Genomic DNA, 25,122 nt, shown 5'->3' with positions numbered 1-25,122 from the left:
TTATATTTGGGAATTGATGAAGAATCAACAATAAAACATGAACAAATGCAAATAAAACTCAGTAAGGAATATTTTAGAAAGGTTAAATTAATAGTAAAAACAGCACTGACATCTAGGAACGAAGTCCAAGCTATAAACCAATTTGCTCTTCCTGTCCTAACTTACAGTTTTGGAGTGACTGAGTGGCCCCAAAAGGTGTTGGATAGTTTAGACAAGAAAACAATAAGGATGCTTCATGTTCATCAAATGATTTATAAAAATCAATGCATACCAAGATTATATATTCCCTGCTCCAAAGGAGGTATGGGCCTCCTTAAAATTGATTACATGTACAGATCCGTGATAAAGGGACTGCATACTGTACATATCTGCTGACCTCACAAGACCCAAACATAGTGAAAGTTTTGAAACATGAGGAGAACAAGTGTAAGATGACTTCCCTGCTTAGTTTAGCAGAAGCATATTGGCATCATGTGGGAATGGAAATCAAACTAGAAGTAGATGAAAATCAGGTAGCAACATAATATGCCAAAAATCAAAAGAAAAAATATAAGGTGCAGAATCAGATGAGAATGCAAGAAGTGTGCAAAATGCATAATATAGATGCAGTTATCGGAAACTCTTGGAACAACCTCATGTTGATCAGGATCAGATGCAGGAATGGTTAAGGAAAGGTAAATTTAAACCAAAAGATGAAAGGTTAATATTGGCAGCACAAGATAGTGGACTATGTACATGTTGGTTTATAAAGTTCATAGAATGTGTGGGAGAGACAGACAAATGTAGGCTTTGTAAGACAGAATTGGAAACAGTTGCACACCTTGTTGCTGGTTGTGATATACTAATGAAAGAAAGACTGTATACTGAAAGGCATAATAATGTGGCAAGACTGTTGCATTGGGGATTGTGCAAACATTATACTACTGAAGTGGCTGAAAACACAGGAAACATGAGCCACAAAGCATCACAGAAAACAATGAAGCTTATATCACATGGGATCATGCATCACCAGCAGTTCAAAAAATAGATGTAAGAAAATTGGATATAGTGGTCCAGGAAAAGAAGACAGAAGTAGCATTGATCACTGAAATGTCTACACCTAGTGACTACAGTGTCTTACGTACAGATAGACACAAAGTCATAAAATACCAGGATTTGCAGGTAGGAACAATGACAATGTGGAAGAAAAATACCCAGACAATTCCAGTAGCAATAGGAGCAATGGGTCTTAAAAAAAAAGAATTTACATTTATATTTAGATATGATACCGATACATGTAACTCCATACAAATTTCAGAAGGAGTCATTACTGGGCACATTGTAGGTGCTGTGAAGAGTAGTTCTGGCAGACATCAAAGATTGAAACAATTCTAATTTCATGAACTTTAATTATACCTTGTATTAGGAACGGTCCACTCCTGTCATGGTATTAGAAACCCAAAAGACTTGGGGAAATAAAAGAAAAAGAGGATATGATGACTTTGCTACCATTTGTTTTGAAGTGCAGTCATTTACAACTATGTCATAACCTTGCAATAGGTTTTCTTTAGCTTGTTCATGAGGCTTTAGCCTAGTTTCTGAGATTGCAAGGGTATCTGGTGTATACATTGGTAGTCAGTTAAGAGTTATGCTAGACTTACTACTAAGAAATAGAGCCATGATTTGTGCCAAAATGTACTATTTGAGCCATATAGGACAGTATCTCAGAAAATGGATCTGGGTTTGGCTGTAAGTTATAAAATCTGTTACATTATAGCTAAATCCAATACTTATAGGAACTGAATATACTTTAGATCTAATTAATGATATTATTTTGTGCAATGTGCAATTAAGTACATCTGAATTAGTCCTTATCACAGAGGTAAATTGTATATTTTAATGTTGTCAACATTTTGAATGCTGATATCAAATGACTTATATTTCTAGCATATCTGTGAATTATGCAAGCTTAACTAGCAGTTCTAATGGTAAACTATTTTGTAAAACTATTAAATTTTAAGTATGCATTTAAGAACTAATTTTAATTTTGCTTGTAGTATAGATGGTTTTGAGTAGGTTAGTTGGTAAAGTTGGATAGTAAAGTGTATGTTTAGTTATATGATGTGCGACTGAGGCTCTGAGGTGGGAATATATTTGTGCTGAGGTAGACAACTCTGGTAAATAGTGGTGGGTGCAGATGTGAGTGAAATGCCTGTGTAGATGCACAGAACAATCAGCCAAATTCTTATATGGAATGCCAACTAACAAAATTGTTTCTTTTACCAAATAATTTTACAACAGTAAGAACCACCTGTAAAACTGTTTACAATGCAATCATAATTGAGTCTCTAAAATATTACAGAAGAGTCTTCTTCTTCTGGCTTTTTCCTGGTTAGGGATCACAACAGCGGATCACTGTCCGGCACCCAACCTTCCACAGAAGGCACACACACACTCACACCTAGGGCCAATTTAGAGTGTCCAATCCACCTACAGCATGTCTTTGGGATGTGGGAGGAAACCCACACGACCACAGGGAGGACATGCAAACTCCGCACAGAAGGCACCCCAGCCGAGGATCGAACTGAAGAACCTCATGCTGTGAGGCAGCAACTCTAACCGCTGCACCACTGTGGCCGCCCTAAAATATTACAGAAGAGTATGGAGTCTAAATAAGTTTGCAGCAGAGATATAGCTGATGGTTCAGCAGCATGGTTGTTAATTCCCTTAGAACTGTTAAACTATAATGCTGGACTGTGTTTTACTAAAGTACAAGTAGGGAGTAGCAGACAAAGCCATAAATATACTACAGTACATTAAAGTGTGGGGCAATTGTACTGCTACTAATAGAAAATGCACGCACACACACATACATACATATATATGTATATATATATATATATATATATATATATATATATATATATATACACACACACACACACACACACACACACACACACTTACACATATATATATATGTATGTGTATATATATATATATATATATATATATATATATATATATGTATATACACACACACACACACACACATATATATATATATATATATATATATATATACATACACACACACACACATATATATATATATATATATATATATATATATATATATACACATACATACATACACACACACACACACACATATATATATATATATATATATATATATATATATATACACACACATATATGTGTTCGTGTGTGTATGTGTCTTTAGCTGCTATACTGGACACACACAACTTAATGTCTGTGGAGAAACAATGTGTATTTGTGCTGCCAACATTCCTGACTTCTACAAGGTTTTGATGAGATTGCAAAGGTCTTTCTCCACTGTCCAACTGCTGCGGCAGTTTTAGTAAACTGATTTTTAATGGAAGAATGCCTAGACTTCAGACTGCTTTCACAATTGTCACAACTCCCATTTCTTTCAAAGTCATATAGCACAGGCTTAATTTTCATGATGCAATCCATTTGTAAAGAGCCAGGGGGCCAGGTGGAAACGTCTCCCCCTTTTTTTGACATTTCATGGCACACTCACTGTGCCACTGCTTTGCTCTTACTGCTATCATTTTAACTCTTAATTTCAAATGAGAAGAAGCATGGCAAAAAAACACAGCTGTACTTAATGCACTCATCAAACAGTTTATATGTTAGCTAATGGACTACTTAGTCACTAGAAAAATAGATGGCAACATCAAAAGTTCACTACTCTTTTTGAACAAATCATCAGCTATAGATAAGTCCACTGTCAAAGGAGCAGAACATCTGCTTGTAATGCTGGTGACCAATATCAACAAGTTACTTTTTTTAATGGTACTAAATCACTTTCTAGGAGAGGCTTAAGAGCGGCATTAGTGTTCTACAAGAACATATCCACATGGCGGCAGAAGGCTGACAGTAACCTGTCATGGACAGGGTCACACATGGGTATGTAATTGCATTAGTTTGGGCATAAAAAAATTCTTGAGGTTAGGAACAGATGGTATGGGTTAGGATGCCTCGACCTCTATTCCCCACGAAAAACGGGTAAGTGGTCCACCAACTGTAATTTCAGGTTAGTGACCAGGGGTAAATCTGACCACCCTAGTAAGTGCTGGAGAATGAAGACAGGTACTGGCACTAGCTGATAGCCATCCTGACAAAGAGGACCAAAAAGAGAATAAAACAATTAAAAATCTTGAAATTTGTGCCAACAAAACCTCAGACAGCATGCCATTATAAAAACAGTCAGGCAACAGCAGGATGACATATCGAAAGTCATCTCCTGATAATGTTTAACAAAAAGCTCAAGCAGTTCCAACCTTTGGTTGTCAAAAAAGTTAGACTAGTTCTTGATGAAGGGGTGAATCTGCTACCAGCCCTGTAAGACAATGCCAGGAACTTAAGCCCTTTGGGACCTGGCGACGCTGTAAACATTCACGAAAATATAACATTTCCAACTGTAATTTCTTTAATTTAAAGGATTTATAATCTAAAACTTTTAGATTCTCATTAATAGTAACAGTGTTATTAACCAAGGTATTAGTCACTGTAGAACTTGAAGGATAATGATTTACTTGTAAATGCTGGGGGGGGGGGGTTGAAGCCATTCACTTAGCACATGTGTACCACCCCCATAATTATCTTAATTTCCTGCCAGATTCAGCAACTGGTCATTATTCAAAACTGGATTGAAAGAAAATGTTGCTTGGGGATGACTCTCCCTCAAAACAGAGGCAACTTCATCCCTTTGAGACTTATTTACAACCTCTGCCAAAACTCCCACTGTTTTTGAGGAAGTTCTATAGTAAACAAACGAAAGCACGTATGACTGTCTCTCTGGGTCATATTTGTTTTTATTTTTTAAAACTTCCACTTTGTTGGTTAAATCTTTTATAAGGCAAGACAGTCTTTCCCTTTTGGAACCGACCTCCCTTCCTGTGACAACTTAGGTAAAACGTGGTGCACTAGAACTGAAACTGATTGCCATGACTCCATCCAATACCACACAAACTCAAACTCCAAAGAAAACTGACAAACCACTTAATAAAACAAAAAAGAGGCAAAAAAACAAAAACAAACTGTTTTTTGTATGTTAGCCCTTTCAAGTTTAATAACTCAACTTCTTCAGACAAACAGAACAACCATATCAGATACATTTAAATACCAAATACAAAATCACATGATTAAGGCTAAAAGTCACATGACCAAACAATGTTAAACTTTTAAAGTGACCACATTACTTTTCTGAGAAAAAAATTTGAATGCATATAAAGTCATTTAAAATACATAATGGATCCCCTTGGATTGACACCAGAAGCTAAAGCAACTGTTGAAGTCAATCATTTTTTGTTTATATTGAGGCATCATCCTGAGTGAAGGTAGAATGCTACTTAGGGCTAGGGACATACTTGCCTGGGACTTATAATACAAGAGCTCAGTCATGTCTCTCTTCATATAGTCCAGTGAAGTATGTCTCAAGTCATTCACTCCAACATGGACTATGACAGAATCATAATGGTACATGTTGAGAGACTTCAGTGTGTGTGTGATCTGATGGATCTTGGCATCTGATAGGCTGCAGACCGTGACATTTTCCTTGTCCAGCCTGGAGAGGGGGACATCTGTGTATCTCAATATGGAGTCTCCAATGACAACAAATCTGTTTTTTGAGTGCTTCCAGGGTAAGCAATTTTTCATTTAAACTCCTAGCATTTAGCAACATGACCCTTATTTTGTTATGATTGGCAAATTTCACATTGTTAAGCTTGTTTTCGAGACCTTGCCTAAAAAATGCACTATGGGGAGACAAGCGCTTTTGCCAGCAGACAAAAGCCTATTGGTGCCAGATCAAAACCATCTCTGGCAAAGCAGCGGGATTTGTTGACCATGACTTCCTAGGCTAAGAGAAATTGGATCCCCTTTGAATGACACCAAAAACTAAGCCAATTATTGAAATCAGTCATTTTTGTATATACTGTGGCATCATTCTAGGTGAGGGTTGCATGTTGCTCAAGGCTAGGGACATACCTGCCTGGGACACATACTCAGAGAGCTCCATGATGTCTTTTTTCATATAGTCCAGTGAGATACATCAGGTTGTTCACACCAAAATGAACTATGACAAAGTCATAATGGTAGTTGTTGTTGAGAGACCTGAGTGCATGCGTGATCTGATGAATCCTGGCACTGGACAGGCAGCAGACTGTGACTTTCTCCTTGTCCAACCTGGTAAGTGGGACAATGGCATGTCTCACTATGGAGTCTCCAATGACAAAAAAAAATGTTTTTTGACTGTTGCGCCTTACCTTGCTAGGTGAGACACTGTTGTTATTATGTGTCATGGGTATTGTGGGAACTGTGTGAGTTGTAGCAGTCTTGTGTTTTGAGGTCTTTGGTATTTCAGTAAGTGTTTTGTGACAACTTCCGCATGTGTTGTTGTGGATGGGTTGACAACCTTTTCAGTGTTATCTGTTTTGATTGTGAGAGAGCATGGATTGATGATTCTTGGTGTAGATACATATCTCGCACTCTGTACTAGTGAGAGTTCTTAGTAGGGGTTGTCAGTGTACATGAAGCAATTGCTAGACTGCCTCAGGATACTCAGATCAACAAGGTGGGCAGGAGAAACAAGGGTAGTTCAACTGTCCATAATGCTAAGTTGAAGAACTGTTATCACAAAGGGGGGGGGGGTCTTTTCAGGACCAGTTAAGGGTGCAGGTGGACTTCTTAATATATGATGGCTGGTTTTATTGTTCAAGTGATACCAAACAGTCTAGATTCATCAAGCCTGAAATCCAGCCTATGCTACTGCAGTCACCACAGCAAAAAAAAAACAAAAAAAAACAGTTTAAATAAAGCAGCAATTCAGTAGAATACTGTCCTCAATGTGCAATGTTGGTCACCAGACTTCAATGGGTGCCTTGGATTTAGTAGTGATTCATTCCAGATCTCTGGCTAAAGTCACCAATCTCTGAGCAGCTCTGGTAAACTGAGCACAAACCCATGCAAACACAATACTTAAATACAAGTGAATTTTAAACAAAGTAACTGAAGGAAAACTCCAAGACTGAGACTTATTCCAGCAATCCCCAACTCAGATTGGTCCTTGGCTGCACATGTCTGCCATAAGGGTGCCGGGGGGCTTCTTAATGTAAGATGACTGGTTTTCATGCTGAAATGACACTAAACAGACTAGAGCCAACATCCTGAATCTAGCCTATGCTATAAAATGCAGAAGTACTAAAAATTCAATGTGCAGAAAAGCACAGTTACAACAGCAAAAACAGCTGAAATAAAGCAACAATTCAGTAGAATACTCTCAAAAGAGTGTAAACCACAAACCTTCCTAGTGTGAAATAAATGGTCTGAAACCCAGGTGCTTAAACCAGAACAAAGACACTTAGAATAACAGGCACAATAAACCTTCAACCATCAATTCCCGGCTTAGAAGGTTGTAGGCTATCCTCACCTGCCACAAGACTTTAGACCACAAATCTTCCTAATGTAAAAAATACTGGTTTACAATCTAAGTGCTTAAACCAGAACAAAGACTTAGAATAACAGGTACAATAAGCCTTCACCAGCAATTCTTAGCTTAGACAGGTGTAGGTTACATTCTGGACCACAAACCTTCCTAATGTAAAATAACTGGTTTGGAGCCCAAGTGCTTAAACCAGAATAAAAACACTTAGAAGAATAGGCACAATAAGCCTTCAACCAGCAATTCCCAACTCAGAAGGACAAAGGCTACCCTATCCTACCACAAGAGTGTAGATCACAAACCTTCGGAATGCAAATAACTGGCCGGAAACCTAAGTGCTTAAACCAAAACTAAGAGACTTAGAATAACAGTTACAATTTAATCAGTCTACTAACAAACAGTAATAAATGCAGCTGAATGAATGCAACCAAACACTTTTAAGAGCAAACAGTAAAAGCAAAATGAAGTAGTAAAGTAGGAAGAAACACAAATATATTAAAATAAGCTGACTAACGTGCATTGTTTAAGTTAAGTGGGAAGAGAGCAAACAGAAGATAATTCAATGCTAGCCACCTCGGATTATGAGCAAATACATAACCAACTGGTGATTTGCATTATTAAGCAGATTTCTTTAAGACTAGAAAATATGCTCAAGGACAACCTCACTGCAGAAGAATTATACCAGTACTCTAGAACTGATGGTCCTTTTGTACCTGTAATATATGTCATACCTAAAGTCCAGAAATCCCTTGTATCTCCCCGACTTAGATCAACAGTGTCAGCAAGAGGATGGGCGACAGAGCTTTTATCGAGCTACCTTGATAATCAACTTAAGAAATATTTACAAGTAACAGGTACCATTATGTATGACACAACTGATTTAATTTCTCATCTATCATAATGGCTTATGTTACACCCAGCAAAAAGACTGATTTTTTTGTTACATTAAATGTAGACTCATTGTTTACAGTTATTCCCAGTGAAATAGGAATTTGATTTGTTAAACATTTACTTGAATTCTCTGATTATACACAGTGCCACATTAATGTTAGTGCATTATTGGACATTATATTTAGCAATAACATCTTTTTATATCAAAAGAAGTTTTACAAGCAGGCAAGAGGTGTGGTGATGGGTACCCTAGTCGCCAACACCTTTGTTAACAATGTAATGTACCAATGGGAGAAATAACATACAGTCAGTGAAAATAATCCCTATCTCAGAAATGTGAAATTTTATAAAAGGTTTGTGGATGACCTTTTCTTATTATGGGAAGGTACACTAGAAGAATTCAAAAAATTTAAGTCATACTTTTCTACAACCACTGAATGCTTAAAGTTTAAATGTGAAGTATCCTTTCATAATTAATTTCCTTGACATAACCACTGAACAAAGTTTATAATGGTCAGATAGATACTACTATGTACAGAAAACCATCCAGGAAAATACATATCTACATAGAAGCAGCTTAGACCCATCACATATCTATCCAAACATTGTTAAAAATCAACTTGTTAGGATAGCTAAATTAAATACGAATTATTCACTAATGGAACAGCAACTTGAAAGGACTGCTTCAGAATTCATACAGAGAGGTTATAGTCAACAACATGTTAAAATAATTAAACAATACATTATAAACAAGAGATCCACAAAATACACACCTCTGCTAACCACCAACAGAGACATACAATCGTCCACCAGTCATAATCATAACAAACTAAGATGGACTCTTATATATGATAAAAATACACCAGTCATAAAGAACACTATTAAAAATACTGGTCTATACTAACTGAGATACCGAGCTAAGGAATATCATATAAGATTCATCAAGTTTTAGTCATAGAAGAGCTAGCAACTTAAAGAACATTCTTTGTTTTAAAGAGCAACCAAAAAAATACATCTTAGTTTTACACTAATAAGCAAGGAACATACAGATGTAATGATTGTACTTTTTGCAAGTACATTAATACTGACAAGTTTGTTAGACATCCAGTCAAAAATGTAGCTTTTAAACTAAGAACATTTGGTAATTATATCACACAACACATAATATACATAGCAAACTGCTCCATGTGTGAAGCATACTACATAAGCAAGACAAATAGAAAATTAAAAGAGAGAATATTTCACATGCCAGACATCAGGAGGACTGTTAAAACAAACACCTTATATAAACATATTCTTAATACAGATCTAACTCATACTTTTAAATTTGCTACTGACATAAAATTACACACAGAGCGGATAGAACTGCAATGGATTTTTTAGATTTAAGACACATATACCCCCTGGCTTGAATGACATGGTTACCATTAAGCCTTATTTGAATTACTTAATTACTGAAATGCACTGAACTTTTTGTATTTGTCTATACCCTATATGTTTAAAAAATTGAAAAAATCAAAATTTTACAAGTACCTTCATTATTTATTACATTTCTTACTGTTATTTTCACTTACATTTTTATACATACAATGTTACAAGTATTTTACTTATTTTTATCTTATAATGGGACTACAGTTTTTTAACATGTGACTAGATCATGTGACTACACCTTGATTATATAAGCTAAGCACAATGTGTTGCTCAGTTTCTTTGCCTGATGAAGCCTAGCTCGGTGAAAGTGTCTTCTGCACTCACAACTTTTTAAGTACATTGTGGATTTTAAACTTCTGGAATAAGCACTTCAAACTACACTTTGCATTTTAAACTCTTGGAATCAACAACTATTACTTTTAAAAAATAAACTCTTTAAGTAAGTTGTGGGCTTTGAATCTTTTGAAATAACTTCTCTTTATCCCTGCTCATGGTTGCAGTTACTTTTTTGTTTTGCTAGTCTTTCTTTATTAGTAACGGACTTGTCACTGCACTAATACTATTGTTTTACTTTTACTTTTCATACAGTCATCAGTCAAACAACTCCTGCCATTCTCAGGAAAAGTTATATGTCACAAACCCTATTAAATAGACAAACTTATGTCACTACCTATGAACCTATGTCAAACAGAGCTCCTCATTAGCACTCTTCAAGAAAAATCTTGATGATTGGATGGGAGATAGGAAATTCACCCCGGGGATCACTTCTGTGGCTCTGCTCGACAGGGGCACAGGAAAATAATTTTCTTGGGTGGCAAAAGCCAGGGTACATTTTTGGCTAGGCTTATATAGGCCATAGGGCCAATAGCCTAGTACCTACCTATGAACCTATATAGAGTTCAGCCAAGTAAAGAAAGCAGTTTTTTAACACATCCATGTTTTTATTAGCCCTACACATTGTCATCACCTTCAGTGGGTAATTATATTGTACAAGTCAAAGTGAATGAGTTTCCTTCACTGGCCACTTCCATTTCTTATGATTCTATGCAGTGTCAGTAAATGCTATCCCTAAACAGTGTAAGAAACTTCTCTGTGTGGAAGATTTTCAGTCCATATATTTCTAGTTAATCACTGTATATTAATCAGATCAGACAGTAGTAGTAGAAGTAGTGAACGTAAACTCGTCAAGTCAAAAAGTAATAACAGAAAATATATAATTCTACAGCATTACTAAGTATTCAAAAGTAATCCAAGCAAGGCAGGCAGTCTGTTTCCAGTCGAAAATCCTAAAACAGACTGCCTGCCTTGCTTGGATTACTTTCGAATACTTAGTAATGCTGTAGAATTATATATTTTCTATTATTACTTTTTGACTTGACGAGTTTAAGTTCGCTACTTCTACTACTGTTGTCTGATCTGATTAATATACAGTGATTAACTAGAAATATATGGACTGAAAATCTTCCACACAGAGAAGTTTCTTACACTGTTTTTAGACCCACTACACTTTAGTGGGTTGTTTTGAGACTTTGGGGATACCACGGAGATTACTTGTTTTTAAATGCTATCCCTTCATGTACAACTATTTTCCATGTAAAATAACAATGTCACTAATGCTCAGGAATCTGCCAATAAAGACACATGTGTAGCCAACATAACATCTTTGCCTCGTCAGTACTTCTACCATGTATGCACAATCATAAGAAGACACTAAAATACATTTTCTCAGTGATCACTAACCATTTGCACTGCTTTTGTACCAATGTGTAATTTACACTTCACAGTTTACGGTATTTTAATATGCCCTTGAGGTGCACTTAGTGGGCTTAATTCATTTTGAACTATTTCACCATATTTCTATTGTTTTTATCTTAATAAGAAATGTGTTGCATAACTCCATTAATCCCCAGGTAATATGGTGTTATTAAACTACTCATGTAAGTTCAGGGTCCTTTATGCATTTTGTACATAAATGAGGCCCTTTTCTGTTCATCTATGTGAATCACAGTAATATGTCAAAATCTGTGGTGCCTTATCCATGTAATAGGTCTCCACCTAACGCTCATCCTCAAGTACTTTATGCTTTTGCCACAGGTTGGTGTGTTTATCAAAACACCTGCACATTTCTATAATCAGAGTGACCTCTGCTGACATTACTTACATATCAATGTACACAGGTTTCTGCTCAGTCGAAACCCAGGACTGTGAATACCGGCCCAAATCGTACGAGTAGCAGCGGATATACAGTCACTGTCAAGCCACGTACAGAGGAATCAGTGCACTCACAGATCTACATTCTCATCGTGATATAATTTCCTGTTGTATAAAAAGTCATGCTTGTTTCCAGTGCCTGGTGAACATAATATCTGAATCTTCTTGGACTCCTTGTCTGTTTCAGTTAGTGAACAGTGCAGAATTATACTACCATAATGACACCTCTGCTGTTTCCTTGTTGTTTGTGGGTGAAAATCACCACACTTCTCATTGTAGCCTCATTCTTTATATATAACCCAGTTTTACTGTATTTTTCAGAGCCTTCTCCTACTCCTGCACTACTGTATTCTTGGGTAATGTATGGTCTTTACCAGCTACGTTGTTGTGAGCTAACCTCTGCATTACTGTGCCATGGATGTCTACCTGGATTAATCACTTACTTACTACTAGCACCCATGTACTATACTACTAAGCTTTAGTGCCATTATTTAAATGTTAGTCAGTGTTACTCTAATGAACAGATTGTGCTTAGTGTAAAACTATCTACCTACATGTGACATTATCCATTTTTGGATTACAAGCCTGATCCGATTCAGTGTTAAAGGGAGCCAGAGCCTATCCAGACATTGTGGGTGCAGGTCATCAAAACATGTTTTTACAAGGAACCAGCCAATTGTAACACACACACACACACACACACACACACACACACACACACACACACACACACACACACACACGCACACGCACACGGTATGTGTACATGTTGGCAGTCTACAGGACTGCCAATTCACCTAGAGTATTCCTTTGGGATACAGATTGAAACCAGAGTACCCAGGAAGATCCCACAAACAGACAGTGGGGATGTGCAGGTACCACACAAAGGCCACCCCATCCAAGAAAGAAACTAGAGCATCATCTTTATAGGGCTGGAATGTTAACTGCTGCTTCACTTGCTCCCTCTACCTCATGGACGTCTCAAATAAGCATATCTTACAGTGTTTAGAAAATTGCATTTTAGGGATTTCCATGCCTAATTCAGATTCAAGGTATTATCCTGTTTCCATTACCTGTAGTGCTTTAACTAACATTTAACAACTTCTTTTTTGCTATCACTCACATAAAGCATATACTCAGGAATTTTTCATTGCCACATACTTCACCAAGCTAAGACAGGCTCATTGACTCGAAAATTACACTTTTGTATGCAACACAAGAAATATATGCAGTACAGACTATGGATACATGCACTACCTTTTGAATTAGATGATCTAAAATAGTTAAACATGTTAAAATAAAGCTGATATGCGAACGTTTCCTTAAGAAAATACAGGTAATGTAATATCATTATTAATTAGAAATACTGCTAGTTATAACAAGTTTTCAAAATAAGTTGAGAGCAGGTTAATTGTTAATGTCTTAGCAGGTTAAATACAGCTTGCAATGTACAGGATGTCCACATCTAGTCTAAAATGCCAGTCTGTACAGTCACTAATATCAAAAATGCACTTTTGCAGAGAATAACAAATGCATTTTTTCAGCAAAGAGCACACGTGGGAATAAATGACAATTAGCTTTGCTAATCTGTTTTAGATATTGATTTTATTCTTATGAACTGCCTTATATTTTTTGACTTGCACAGACTTTGTGTAATAACATCTGGGTACATATGTAGTCCAGTAAGCACACAAACTTCCATTTTTTTCTGTGTTGGAATCCAATGTTATGTGAGTAAGTGAAGTAAACATCTTCCTCTTATTATTAGATGAAAAACAATAGTCACTGTATAAGTATGAGTGCTTGAAAAATACACTTGCTTGTGTGGTTTGACTTCATGAGTCTTACTAATTACAACCTGTTGTTTGGCTAAGTATAATTTATTACCTGGATTCCAACTTTCTTAAAAAAAAAAGAAAAAAAAAAGAAAAAAAACACTTTGTCTTGCATTTCCCACTGTTGCCTTGTTTCTACCAAGCTGGACTAACCTTTCACTAGATCATCTGTTGCAAATGTCTTGTGAGGTACATAACAAATGGGATGTTGTACTCTATAATGGGTCTAATGAGGGATGAGTACAGTGGGACAATGACCTCCTTTTTTCTGGATGAAAAGCCCTTAGAGATGAGGTGTGCCACATAGAAGGATTTCCTGACAGTTGTGGTGATGTGGTTATCAAAGGTGAGACCACTGTCCACCTGTGTCCCTAAGTCTCTCATCACACTTTCGGTGTTTAGTGTACTACCACCTATGTGGTAATTCTTGTGCACATGGTTTTTCCCAAAGGGGATAACTATACATTTCTTGGCATTAAGCTTGACCCCATGGCTCTGGCACCAAGCATCTGTTTCTGTAAGGCCTTTTTGTAGAATATCCACATCATTTGGGGATTCAATAATGGCTCCCAGTTTGCAGTCATCTGAGAACTTTGTTAGCCAGAGTCCCTTAGTGTTGGCCTGTACTTCAGAGAAGTAGATGCCAAACAAGAGCGGTCCCAGGACTGAACCCTGAGGTACTCCACTTGTCACTTATCTGGAGCTGGATTTGGAGTCGGCTACTTTTACAGTCTGGGTTCTGTCAGTAAGCCAGTTGGCAACCCATCGAGTGACATAGGGATTCATGCCCAGCTTAGTAAGTTTATCTACGATTCCAGAGTGGGGGATGGTGTCAAAGGCCTTGGCAAGGTCTACATAGGCTGTGTAGACCACTTTACCCTCATCCACAGCTCTGAAGATTGATTCAAAGAAGACAATCAGGTTCAGGAGACAAGATCGGCCATTCACAAACCCAAACTGGGTTGGGTCCAGTGTTTGAAGGTTGCCAATGTCTTTGTTTATAAGTTCTATGATAATATGCTCCATGCCCTTGCAGATCAGGCTCATCAGACTGATGGGACAGTATTTCCCGGGATCCAAGGTGGATCCCCCCTTGTGGAGTGGGATAACTGTAGCTGTGTGCCACGCAGTGGGCATAAAGCCTGAGGTGAGACTATGATTTAACATGACATTTAGGTGAGGTGCCAGTTCATTTTGTAGGTCATGTAGTACACAGCCCGGGATGTCATCTGGTATCATGGATGCTGTATTCTTAGCTTTGGATTGTGTGGTTTCTACCTGTGTGGCCATGATTACTGGAATTTGGCACTCTTTTGGTACTGAGATGGGCATTTTAGGGGGTGAGAGAGGGGTGAAGTTGGCACTAAATCGATTTGCCAGGATATTGGCAATATCCTTGGGATCAGTATATGTAATGCCATTCTGTTGTAGCTCAGAGCAGATCTGAGCATTGCCATTTAGATTCTTGACATAACTATAGAATGCCTTGTGGTTGTCTTTGGAATCTTTGGCAATTTTATTTTCATAACTAGCTTTGGAGGATTTTATGAGGGATCTCAGCTTCTTACTGAGGCTGTTAAGGGAGTGTTTTGCATCCTGGGATTCTCCTCTTTTCTGCAACAGTTTCTTCCTTCTATTGTATAGTTTGTTTATGGCAGCTTGGCTTCCTTTTTTTGGAGGAGAGCATCTTGGTTCTATTTGGGATGTCACTATTCATGCACGAGTGGATGTGCTCATACAGTGCCTTAGTGTAGGATTCAGCAGTTGAACTTTAAGCTCCCGTCAGCATGGGTGTCATGAAGTTTATCACTTCTGATTTGAGTCGCATGAAGTTGGCTTTGGAGAAGTTTTTTATGCAGGTTTCCTTACTGGGGGTGGGATGTGGATGTCAAGGGTTATTAGCTTATGGTCAGACCTGACAAATGAGTGGGTGACCACTGGTGTGGAGCATCCTTCTCCAATGTTGGTAATGACCAGGTCTAGGATATTGGAGCCCCTGGTGGGACAATGGATTAGTTAATCCAGGGCATTGGAATTTATGAATTCCAAGAACCGTTGAGGAAAGGTGTTGGTACCCGAGTAGTTTTCACAGTTAATGGCAGGGTAGTTGAAATCAACCAGTATTAGGGTGCTTGGTTGTATCTTAATATTGTCCAGCATGTTTAGAAAGGTGTAGTGAGAATCTTGGGGCATGGTGGGGGATCTATAGCAAGCTACAATTTGGATTGCAGTCTTACCTAGTGTTAGTTGCACCTGGAGAATTTCAGATGCATTGTGTTGGGGAACTAGCCTGGAGGTGTGAATATCCTTGATGAATATGGACACTCCTCCACCTTTAGTGTTTCGGTTTTGGTTTGGTGGCCGAAAAGTGTAGTAAGAGTTGTAATAATGGGATAAGACCACATACAAGTTCTTACCTTGAGTATCAGCCTTCATGAATTGCAGAGTGCTTTAGTATGCCATATAACAGCACACAGACTCTTCACCATGCATCAATATGTTCACAAACCCTGTTGTTGATTTTTCCATCTACTTTCCAATCATTACCATGATTTCATTAAACGTTTACGTCTATCTATATACATACAAATTTAAAACAAAGCAAAGAACACTCAAAAAAGCAAGCTACTGCAAGTACAAAGTATAATAAGACATACAGATTGAGATAAATGAGTAGTTTACTCTAACTGATAAATTCAACGCAAAGCTTCCTTTTTTCCCCAAAGATTCAAATATTCCATGTTCAAGATTTTCTGTTTTTTTTTTTCCTGTAAAAATGGAAAACCAGTGCCATAACAGATAGGGTATAAAGTTTTAAATTCAATGGGGATGCTAGGTCTAGGTATATGAAATAAGAAGTATATCTCATAACAGGGAAAACACCAGTGCAGATAAATGGGTCTTCAATAAGGGACAGTGGCCAGGTGATTAAAGATTATATGCTGATTATGAGTGAAGATCATCCATGGAAGGAAAGGTGCGGGGAAAATTTGGAATTAGTGAACAAGTACTTAAAAAAACAAAGCAGTTAAAAGTACAGAATGCTGCATTGGCTGGCATTCTCTAAGGATCTATTCAGTTTGGAAACTTCTGGTACATGATTCTTGACAGCACTTCCTAGTTCATGGTCATCTACATTTTCCCCTATGGGCACTTCAGGCTTAACCCTTCCATTACATGACCCCATCTCCTACAAGACTCCACCCTTACTGCTACACATACATACCCACCTCTCTCCACCACTTAGCTATCCATTCTTGTCTGCAAGATTGCATTTGACTGCTCACCTCATTCACTGGTGAGCTGCTACCTAGTGAACTGTCTGCCTACAACTTGATGTTCACCTCCTGCCTCCATTATTTCCTTTCCAATTCTTCTTCACTCACTGTATCTTGTATTTTTTGCTTCCTGGAAAATGCAAACATATCCTTCTATACAGCCATCTCCATGCATCACTTTTTGGACTTCCCAAAGTCCCCAGTCCTCACCATCTCCAATACCAGCAAGTCCATTTTTTCAAGCAGAAAATCAAAATATTACTGTTTATCTTCTCAGGGCTCCCATCCAAAGCAATCATGCTGTAAGACATGTATAGAGAGTAGGAGATAATTCTGCATGGACCCCTTAACATCCTCCTTATCTCAGTGTCCATCCTTTTCATATCTTTTGAGGTACTGTACTACCTAAACAACAGTTTTAGTCATGCATCCCTACTTCTGTTTCATCACACTCACCCACTTCACTCTGTTCTACCTCCTCTTCTTATCTTGCTCTACTTCTCACAGCACCTTTCCCTGCTATTCCTTCTTCACATCCACTGGAGGATCTCCGTTTTGCTCCATCATCTGCCTGTAAAAGCATACCTTCCTCATACATACTATACTCCATGTCATATTACTTATTCACCCTTCTCAGCCTGATACATTCAACAGTCCTATCCCAGCCAGACATGCACACCCATCACCTACAATTATCTCCGGAATTCCCATTTGCTTAATATATATTCTACTACCAAGTTCTGGAACATTACAAAATGTCAGTCTTTCTTCAAAATACATGCTACACCTTTCTATTTCCACTCCCTCAAGCCTTCTTCACTTATGACCTTATTTTCTGACTTAAAAAGTGACTGTTCCATTAGCTGACATTCTCAACTGACAACACAATCTTGTCAAACTTTACTTTGGCACAATTCCTTAGATTCTTCAGGTACATGCTCAGCACCCTTATTGTATCCAGATTCTGAACTCCATTCTCAGTTCACTCATTCCATTTTCCATCTCTAAGACATATTTGCACAAATCTTACTCCCCTCCTGTCATTTAAATTGTACTCACATAGGACCATCTTTGGTACTATCAAGCGGAAGTGGTAGAACTTCCTTGAAATTAATCACAGCAAATATTCCTTCAGGCCAAGTATATCCATGATTCCATCTTTTAACCATGGCGCTTCCTTTCTGCTTCATTTAGGTTGCTTCTCCTGACATACATACACCCTTCAAATATGTCCGGCTTTCAACCCCAACCTGATATAAGCTCCGATACGGCTTTGATGATTTTGATTTGTGCCATAAGTGTCTACTTCAAATACTCTGATCTTTTCTCTTCTGTTTCTATTCTCTCAACTGCTCGAATTCAACTCTATTCGTAAATGACCGTATACACATCTCCTGCTTTCCATGTACTTCATGTCCTCCCAATTGACCATTACTCTTTATTACATTCTCAAAAGCCTGGCAATGAACAGATTAATATAAGTCATCATTATATTTATCCCCAACACTACCCCAAAGCCCTGCAATAATGTCCACAACAGGTCTCCAATTCTTCTCTGGGTTTGTCAAAGAGTAGTCCTGCTGTCAAAATAGTCCACAATTCCAAGCTACTTAATTTCACACGTCTGTCCTTTCCCATTCCTTCCTCTGGTTAGTCCTGCTGACAGATGACTTCCAAACGCAATACAGAAGGGTATGGTGAGAAACAGCATGTGTCTTTCATGTTTTCCTTCAGATTAATAACATCTGTCAGACACAGTGTGACCACATTCTTTACCATAGGACATTCAAAGAGTGATTTACTTCAATGAATAACACTTTCCTTCTATACCTTTCACTTCAAAATTTCCACCATGCTATCTCATTCCTTATTAAAAATATTTTACCCTTCAAGTATTTTCAAGGTATTTCTGACCCTGGATCACAACAGTTATTCAAGATAAGAAATATGTTGCACTTTACTTCTCAGTGCCACCAGATGAAAGCATTGCTTTTTTTCCTAATTTGTTGAGCATTAATAAATGTCTGCTGAAGTATTTCTCTGTGAGATGCTTTAATAAACAAAGTAAAAATTAACATATGATTTAAAACTAACAAACTGTTAAACTTTTCAGTTTAATTCAGTTACATAACTGTCATTTATAGTCAGACATATTGGTATACAAAGAACACCTCATTTATGTGCTGTAGACATTTTATTTTGCCTCACCCAACCTTATGAATTGAAGACAAGGGTTTAATTTTAAGGGCAGTGTAAGTGTGTGCCAGAGTTTTTTAGCATTCAGTTTCTTTTTGTTTCCTAGTTATGTTCACTCATAAAAGAAATATCCTTTAGAAAAGAATGGATTGTAAAGCTGTTTTTATCAGTACTGGACAGGCCGGGTCTGTTCAAGTTTCACTGATACTCACAGTGCTTACTAGTAACAAATATACAACCATAACTCTGTGCAGCTGCTGTCTTATCAGTAACCAAAACACACACCTGACACTCAAAATTCCTCATTTATGAATTTTTTCAACTCTGACTTGGAATAATGGAAAAAAAAATGGGTTGTCTCATTTTTGACAGCAGACTGGCTCTGTCTAGTGAACTGAAGTCACCCAATAATAGCTAAAGAATAAAGACAATAAATCATGATGAGAGAGACTGCATGAGATTTTAATCAAGCTCCTCCATGGTCTATATGTTTTAGCATTACTTAATAAATTAATTGTTCAGATACTCTGTATATTTATTCATGGGGAATGTTACTGGTGCTGTTTATGATATGCTGTGTAATTACCCAGTAGTCCTGTCTCCTCCCCTTCACAGTTCCAGGACTTGAGGTCCAATTGTGACCTCTGCTTACTCTCTGTATATAAGTAGGACATTTTTCATGTGCAAGTGTTGGTTTCTTGGGATGCTGTGGTTTCATACCAAATAGCAAAATTATGCTGAGGAAGGACATCTCTAAATTGTCCCTAGAGATTGCCTTATCTTTGTCCTTTTCGAGTGGATTATGACAAAAAAGGGTCTTTGAACCATAATTAAATGCAGAAGATTAACAAAATTTCAACATAAAAAGGTACAGTCTATTGGAGCCTATGGCACTTTATACCAGGGTACAAATATCCCCTACAGAAATCAAAAGTTCCTAAAATCAATCCCATTTCCAACAACTAGTCATGTCACTTTCTCTTATCTGTCCTATTTCCATATTACACTGTGTCCATCCGAAGAACTGAAAAACAACCCCTTTATCCACTTTAGCATGCCCTCTACCTGCTAGATTTCTAGATGCAGATGTCTATCTGTTGCAGGTGGTGGACAGCTCCTGCATTCCTGAAGTTCATTGTTGTAACAACTAATTAACCTTTTGGGTGAATAAAACCTCTGATCTTATTCGTATCTTGCTTTCCCTAGGGATACACCTGCTAATAGGTATTTCCTTTGATTCTACTCACTGGCATATATAACATTGCATTTTTACTTCTATTAAACAAGAGCTGACACAAATGTATTTACCTCTGAACTCCACAGATCTCAAAGGACACTAAGACTTTAATGACTGATGTTCCTATGAGAGAGCATAGTGTATTTCTGTTAGAATAAGAGTTGTATAGACACCTGTCCAACCTACTTATTTTCAAACTGCTACACCTCACTTGCTGTCCTGTTCTTGCAGCATCTTTGACAACTAAATCATCCTACAGTGAGCTATGCTTTACTACTAATGGAAGCCGTATCCTTAGCTGTCATTCAACTATGTCACAGTTGTAATGTGGGTTCTATGCTGCTCTGCTGACATCCTGTATTACTGGGTGAGTGGGATGCCTGCAGATTGTACTGAAGTATTCATGTCAAGCACAAGTTCACTGTCTGCAAGGATATGGCAGTTTGTATACTGCCTGAGAATACAGACTGATATATGCTGATATCAGACGGCAAACAGATTTACCTTCCATTTTGTCCAGCTGAGTCTGGGATTCACTTTGGCCTAAGTGCTGTGGCTATACTGTTCATAGCTAGGCTAGGTGTACAGTGTAGAAGAAGAACTGAGTGAAGGCATAAACTAAGAGCAGTTTAGTGGAGCCCCCTCAACACACAAAACAACTGGTGCTGCAACTACTACAGCAATAAGGAGAGACTCTATGCTCAAATGGTAGTAGTCTTGTTTGGTATCTACTTCTCTGAAGTCCAGGCCAACACGAAGAGACTCTGGCTGACAAAGTTCGCAGATGACTGCAAGTTGGGAGCCATTATTAACTCCCCAAGTGATGCTGACATCCTACAGAATGGCCTCACTGAGACCAACGACTGGTATCAAAACCATGGCCTTAAGCTCAATGCCAAAAAAAGTGTCGTCATCCCCTTTGGGAAAAACCCGGTTCCCATGAATAAGCACATCGATGGTAGTCCACTGAACACAGAAGGCATTAAAAGAGATCTGGGAACACAGGTTGTCAGCAACCTCTCTTTTGATCACCACATTGCCACTGTGGTCAGAAAGTCCTTCTATGTGGCACATCTCATTACTAAGGGTTTTGCATCCAGGAAGACAGAGACCATCGTCTTCCTCTACTCTTCCCTCATTAGGCCAATCATCAAGTATAATGCCCCATTTGGCATGTGCCTGACTAGACACCTGCAACAACTGGAGAGGCCACAAAAGTACCTCACAAAGAGGATCCTAGGCCTTAAACACTTGTCCTATATGGACAGACTCAAAAAACTCCAACTATTCTCTGCATCATATCACCTACTTAGAGGCGATCTCTGCTTGACTTACAATGCCATGTCTGTCCCAGCTCTGTTTGAAATGCTACATCTAAAGAAATCCCAATCCCTCCACACCACACACTCCAGAGACCTCAACCTCATTACCACAATCAACAGAATGTACTGGAGGAACAGGTTCATAACTCAGAGACTGCCAATGCTATGGAATACACTTCCCATACATGTCAAGCAGAGCACCTCACTGACCCTCTTCAAGAGAAATCTTGATGACTGGATGGGAAGATAACTTCAGTGGCTCTACTCGAGAGATGCACTGGGAACTAAGGTCAGGAGGCATGATGCCAGGATAATCCTATGACTAGGCTTGTAAAGGCCACATGGTCATTTGCCTAGTACACACTTATGAACCTATGAAGCTATACAGATAAGGCAGAAGTTTCTGCAGTGCCCACACTATGGTTAGACATTCCTTTTCTACAGCTGCATAGCATTCCATCCTGGGTTGCAGCCTACAACTGAGATAAACCATTGGGTGGTCTTCTGCCACTGAAGAAATCTGGCTAAGTATAGGCCCCACCCCATGGTTCGAAGCATCCACCTGCACAACAAATTCTTTGCTGTAATCTGGACTGGCTAACACAGGGGTCCTCCCAAACCTTCTTTAAGCTTCTGGAATACCTGCTCACATGATGGGGTCCACACTACCTTATCTGGCCTGTTTTTCCTTCTTAGGTCTGTGAGGGGAGCAGCTATGGTACTATAACTGGGGACAAACATTCTGCAGTATCCTGCAGTCCCTAAGAATGCCCTCACCTGCCTTTTGGTAACAGGTGCAGGCCATGCCTGAATGGCTTCCATTTTGACAGGTTCTGGCCTGATTTTTCCACTCCCCACTCTATGTCCCAGGTAGGAGACCTCTGCCATACCCACCTGACATTTGCTGAGCTTAATGGTCAACCCTGCCATCTGTAGTCAGCCTAGCACCTCCCTGACATGCTGAAGGTGCTCCTGCCAGGAATGTCTGTAGATGGCAATATCTTCTAGGTAAGCAAGGGCAAAATCTCCTGCTCCTGCTAGGGTATGATCTACCAGCCTCTGGAAAGTTGCTGGTGCATTTTTCATCCCAAAGGGTATATTTGTGAACTCATACAAGCCAAAAGGAATCACAAAGGCTGACCTCTCTCTAGCACTGAGAGTCAAGGGCACCTGCCAGTAACCCTTGGTAAGATCAATGGTGGTACGATACTTAGCCCCACCCAGCTGCTCTAAGGCTTCATATGTCCTAGGCATGGGGTAAGCATCTGACTCTGTGTGACTATTTAATTTCATGTAGGCCACACAGAACCTGGTTCTGCCATCCTTCTTTGGCACCAGCCCCACTGGGGTGGCCCAGGGGCTGTTGGACTCCTGAATTACCCCTAGTTCCAACATTTCCTGTATCTCCTCCATCAGAGTCTGTCTGACTCTCTCAGGCACCCTATAAGGGGCCTGCCTAATGGACCTTTGGGGTCCAGTATCCAGCTGGTGTTGCACCAGGTGGGTGAACCCTAATTATCCAGTGAACATGTCCCCAAACCCCTGTAACCCTGCTCAGATTTCTCAAACCTGGGTAGGAGATAGCTGCTGGAACATTGTTACCCCTTCCACTGTGGTGTCAGTCCGAGCCTCACTAAGAAGATCTGTCACCAGATCTCCCTCAGACTCCTGCAATCCACTGCAAATACTCAGCACAATGGCCTCCCTATCATGGTAAGGTTTCATCATGCTAACATGGTACAATTTGTGCCCCTATCTCCTGCCTAGGAGTTCTACCATGTAGTTAACATCACTGACCTTCCTTACCACCTTGTAGCATCCCTCCCAAGCTGCTTGCAGCTTGTTGTGTCTGACAGGAATGAGAACCACTACCTACTGCCCTACAGCATACTCTCTAGCTCGAGCATTCCTGTCATACCAGATCTTTTTCTCTTGATAGGCTTCTGCCAGGTTTTCCTGGGCCAAGCCCATGACTTCCCTGAGCCTTGTCCTGAGGTTTAGGACATATGCCACAACAGACTCCTTGTGAGATTCACACTCACCCTCCCACTCATCTCAAATTAAATCTAGAGGCCCCCCTCAACCTATGCCAAAACAAAATCTCAAAGGGTGAAAAACCTGTGGATTCCTGGGGAACCTCTCTGTAGGCAAACAACAGATGGGTCAAATGTTTGTCTTACTCCCTCTTAAACTGGTCTGCAAATGCCCATAGCATGGACTTGAGTGTAAAGTTTAACCTCTCAACAAGACCATTAGTCTGGGGATGGTAGGGGGTGGTCTTTAGGTGCTTCATCCCACAGTACTTCCACAGACTAGCTAGCGGGTCTGACATGAAATTGGCACCTATCTCAGTCAGTATTTCTTTTTGGAAACCTACCCTGCTGAAAATCTCTAACAAAGCATTTGCCACCTTTTTCTTCCTCAACGGAGGACAAAGCCACTGCCTGAGAGTATCTTGTAGCATAATCTACTACCAGTAGGAGATACTTTTTCCCTGTGGCACTTGGAGTACTCAGAGGCTCCACAATATCCATAGCTACCCTCTGAAAGGGCTCTTCAATCACAGGCAAAGGCATCAAAGGAGCTTTCACCTTGTCTCCTGCTTTGCCTACTTTTTGGCACTGCTCACAGGTCCTGTAGTACCGTGTTACATCTCTGGAAATCCCAGACCAATAAAAGTTGCCCATAATACATCTCTTTGTACATTTTATGCCCATATGACCTACAAAGGGAATATCATGGTCTATGGCTAGAAGTTCCAGCTGGTAGGTTCTAGGCACTACCAACTGCTGTATTCTCTCACCCTCTAGCCCTCCCTCAGGGGTCCACTCTCTATACAGTAACCCTTTGTCCCAGTATACAGATTCCCCCTTCCCTTAAGAGTCAGGTGCTTCACTAGCCACCTACCTCAGGCCTTGTAATGTAGGGTCTGAGAGCTGAGCCTGTCTCAACTCTCTCTTTGTAACCCTTCCCAGCCCCCCTACCACAGGAATTCTGGCATCCTCTGACAGCGGTGCTTCACTGTCAGCCTGGGTACTACTACTGACCTCTGTCCTTGCAGTAAATTTGTCCAAGCGAACAGCAGTACCCACAAGCAGCTGTGGCTCACCTTCAGTCTCACTGCTACCGGGTAGCCCCCTCCCTGAAGCAACCACCTCACCAGTCCTGGCTGCAAATTTGCCATCTGTCTGGGTCTTCCCCAGGCTACCAGACCCACATGCTTGTCTCCAAGCCTGACTGCTTGTAAATG

This window comes from Protopterus annectens, chromosome 2.part0, assembly GCF_019279795.1.
Source record: "Protopterus annectens isolate FY-2018-M chromosome 2.part0, PAN1.0, whole genome shotgun sequence".
NCBI lineage: Eukaryota > Metazoa > Chordata > Ceratodontiformes > Protopteridae > Protopterus > Protopterus annectens.
Note: the sequence above shows the minus strand (reverse complement) of the source record.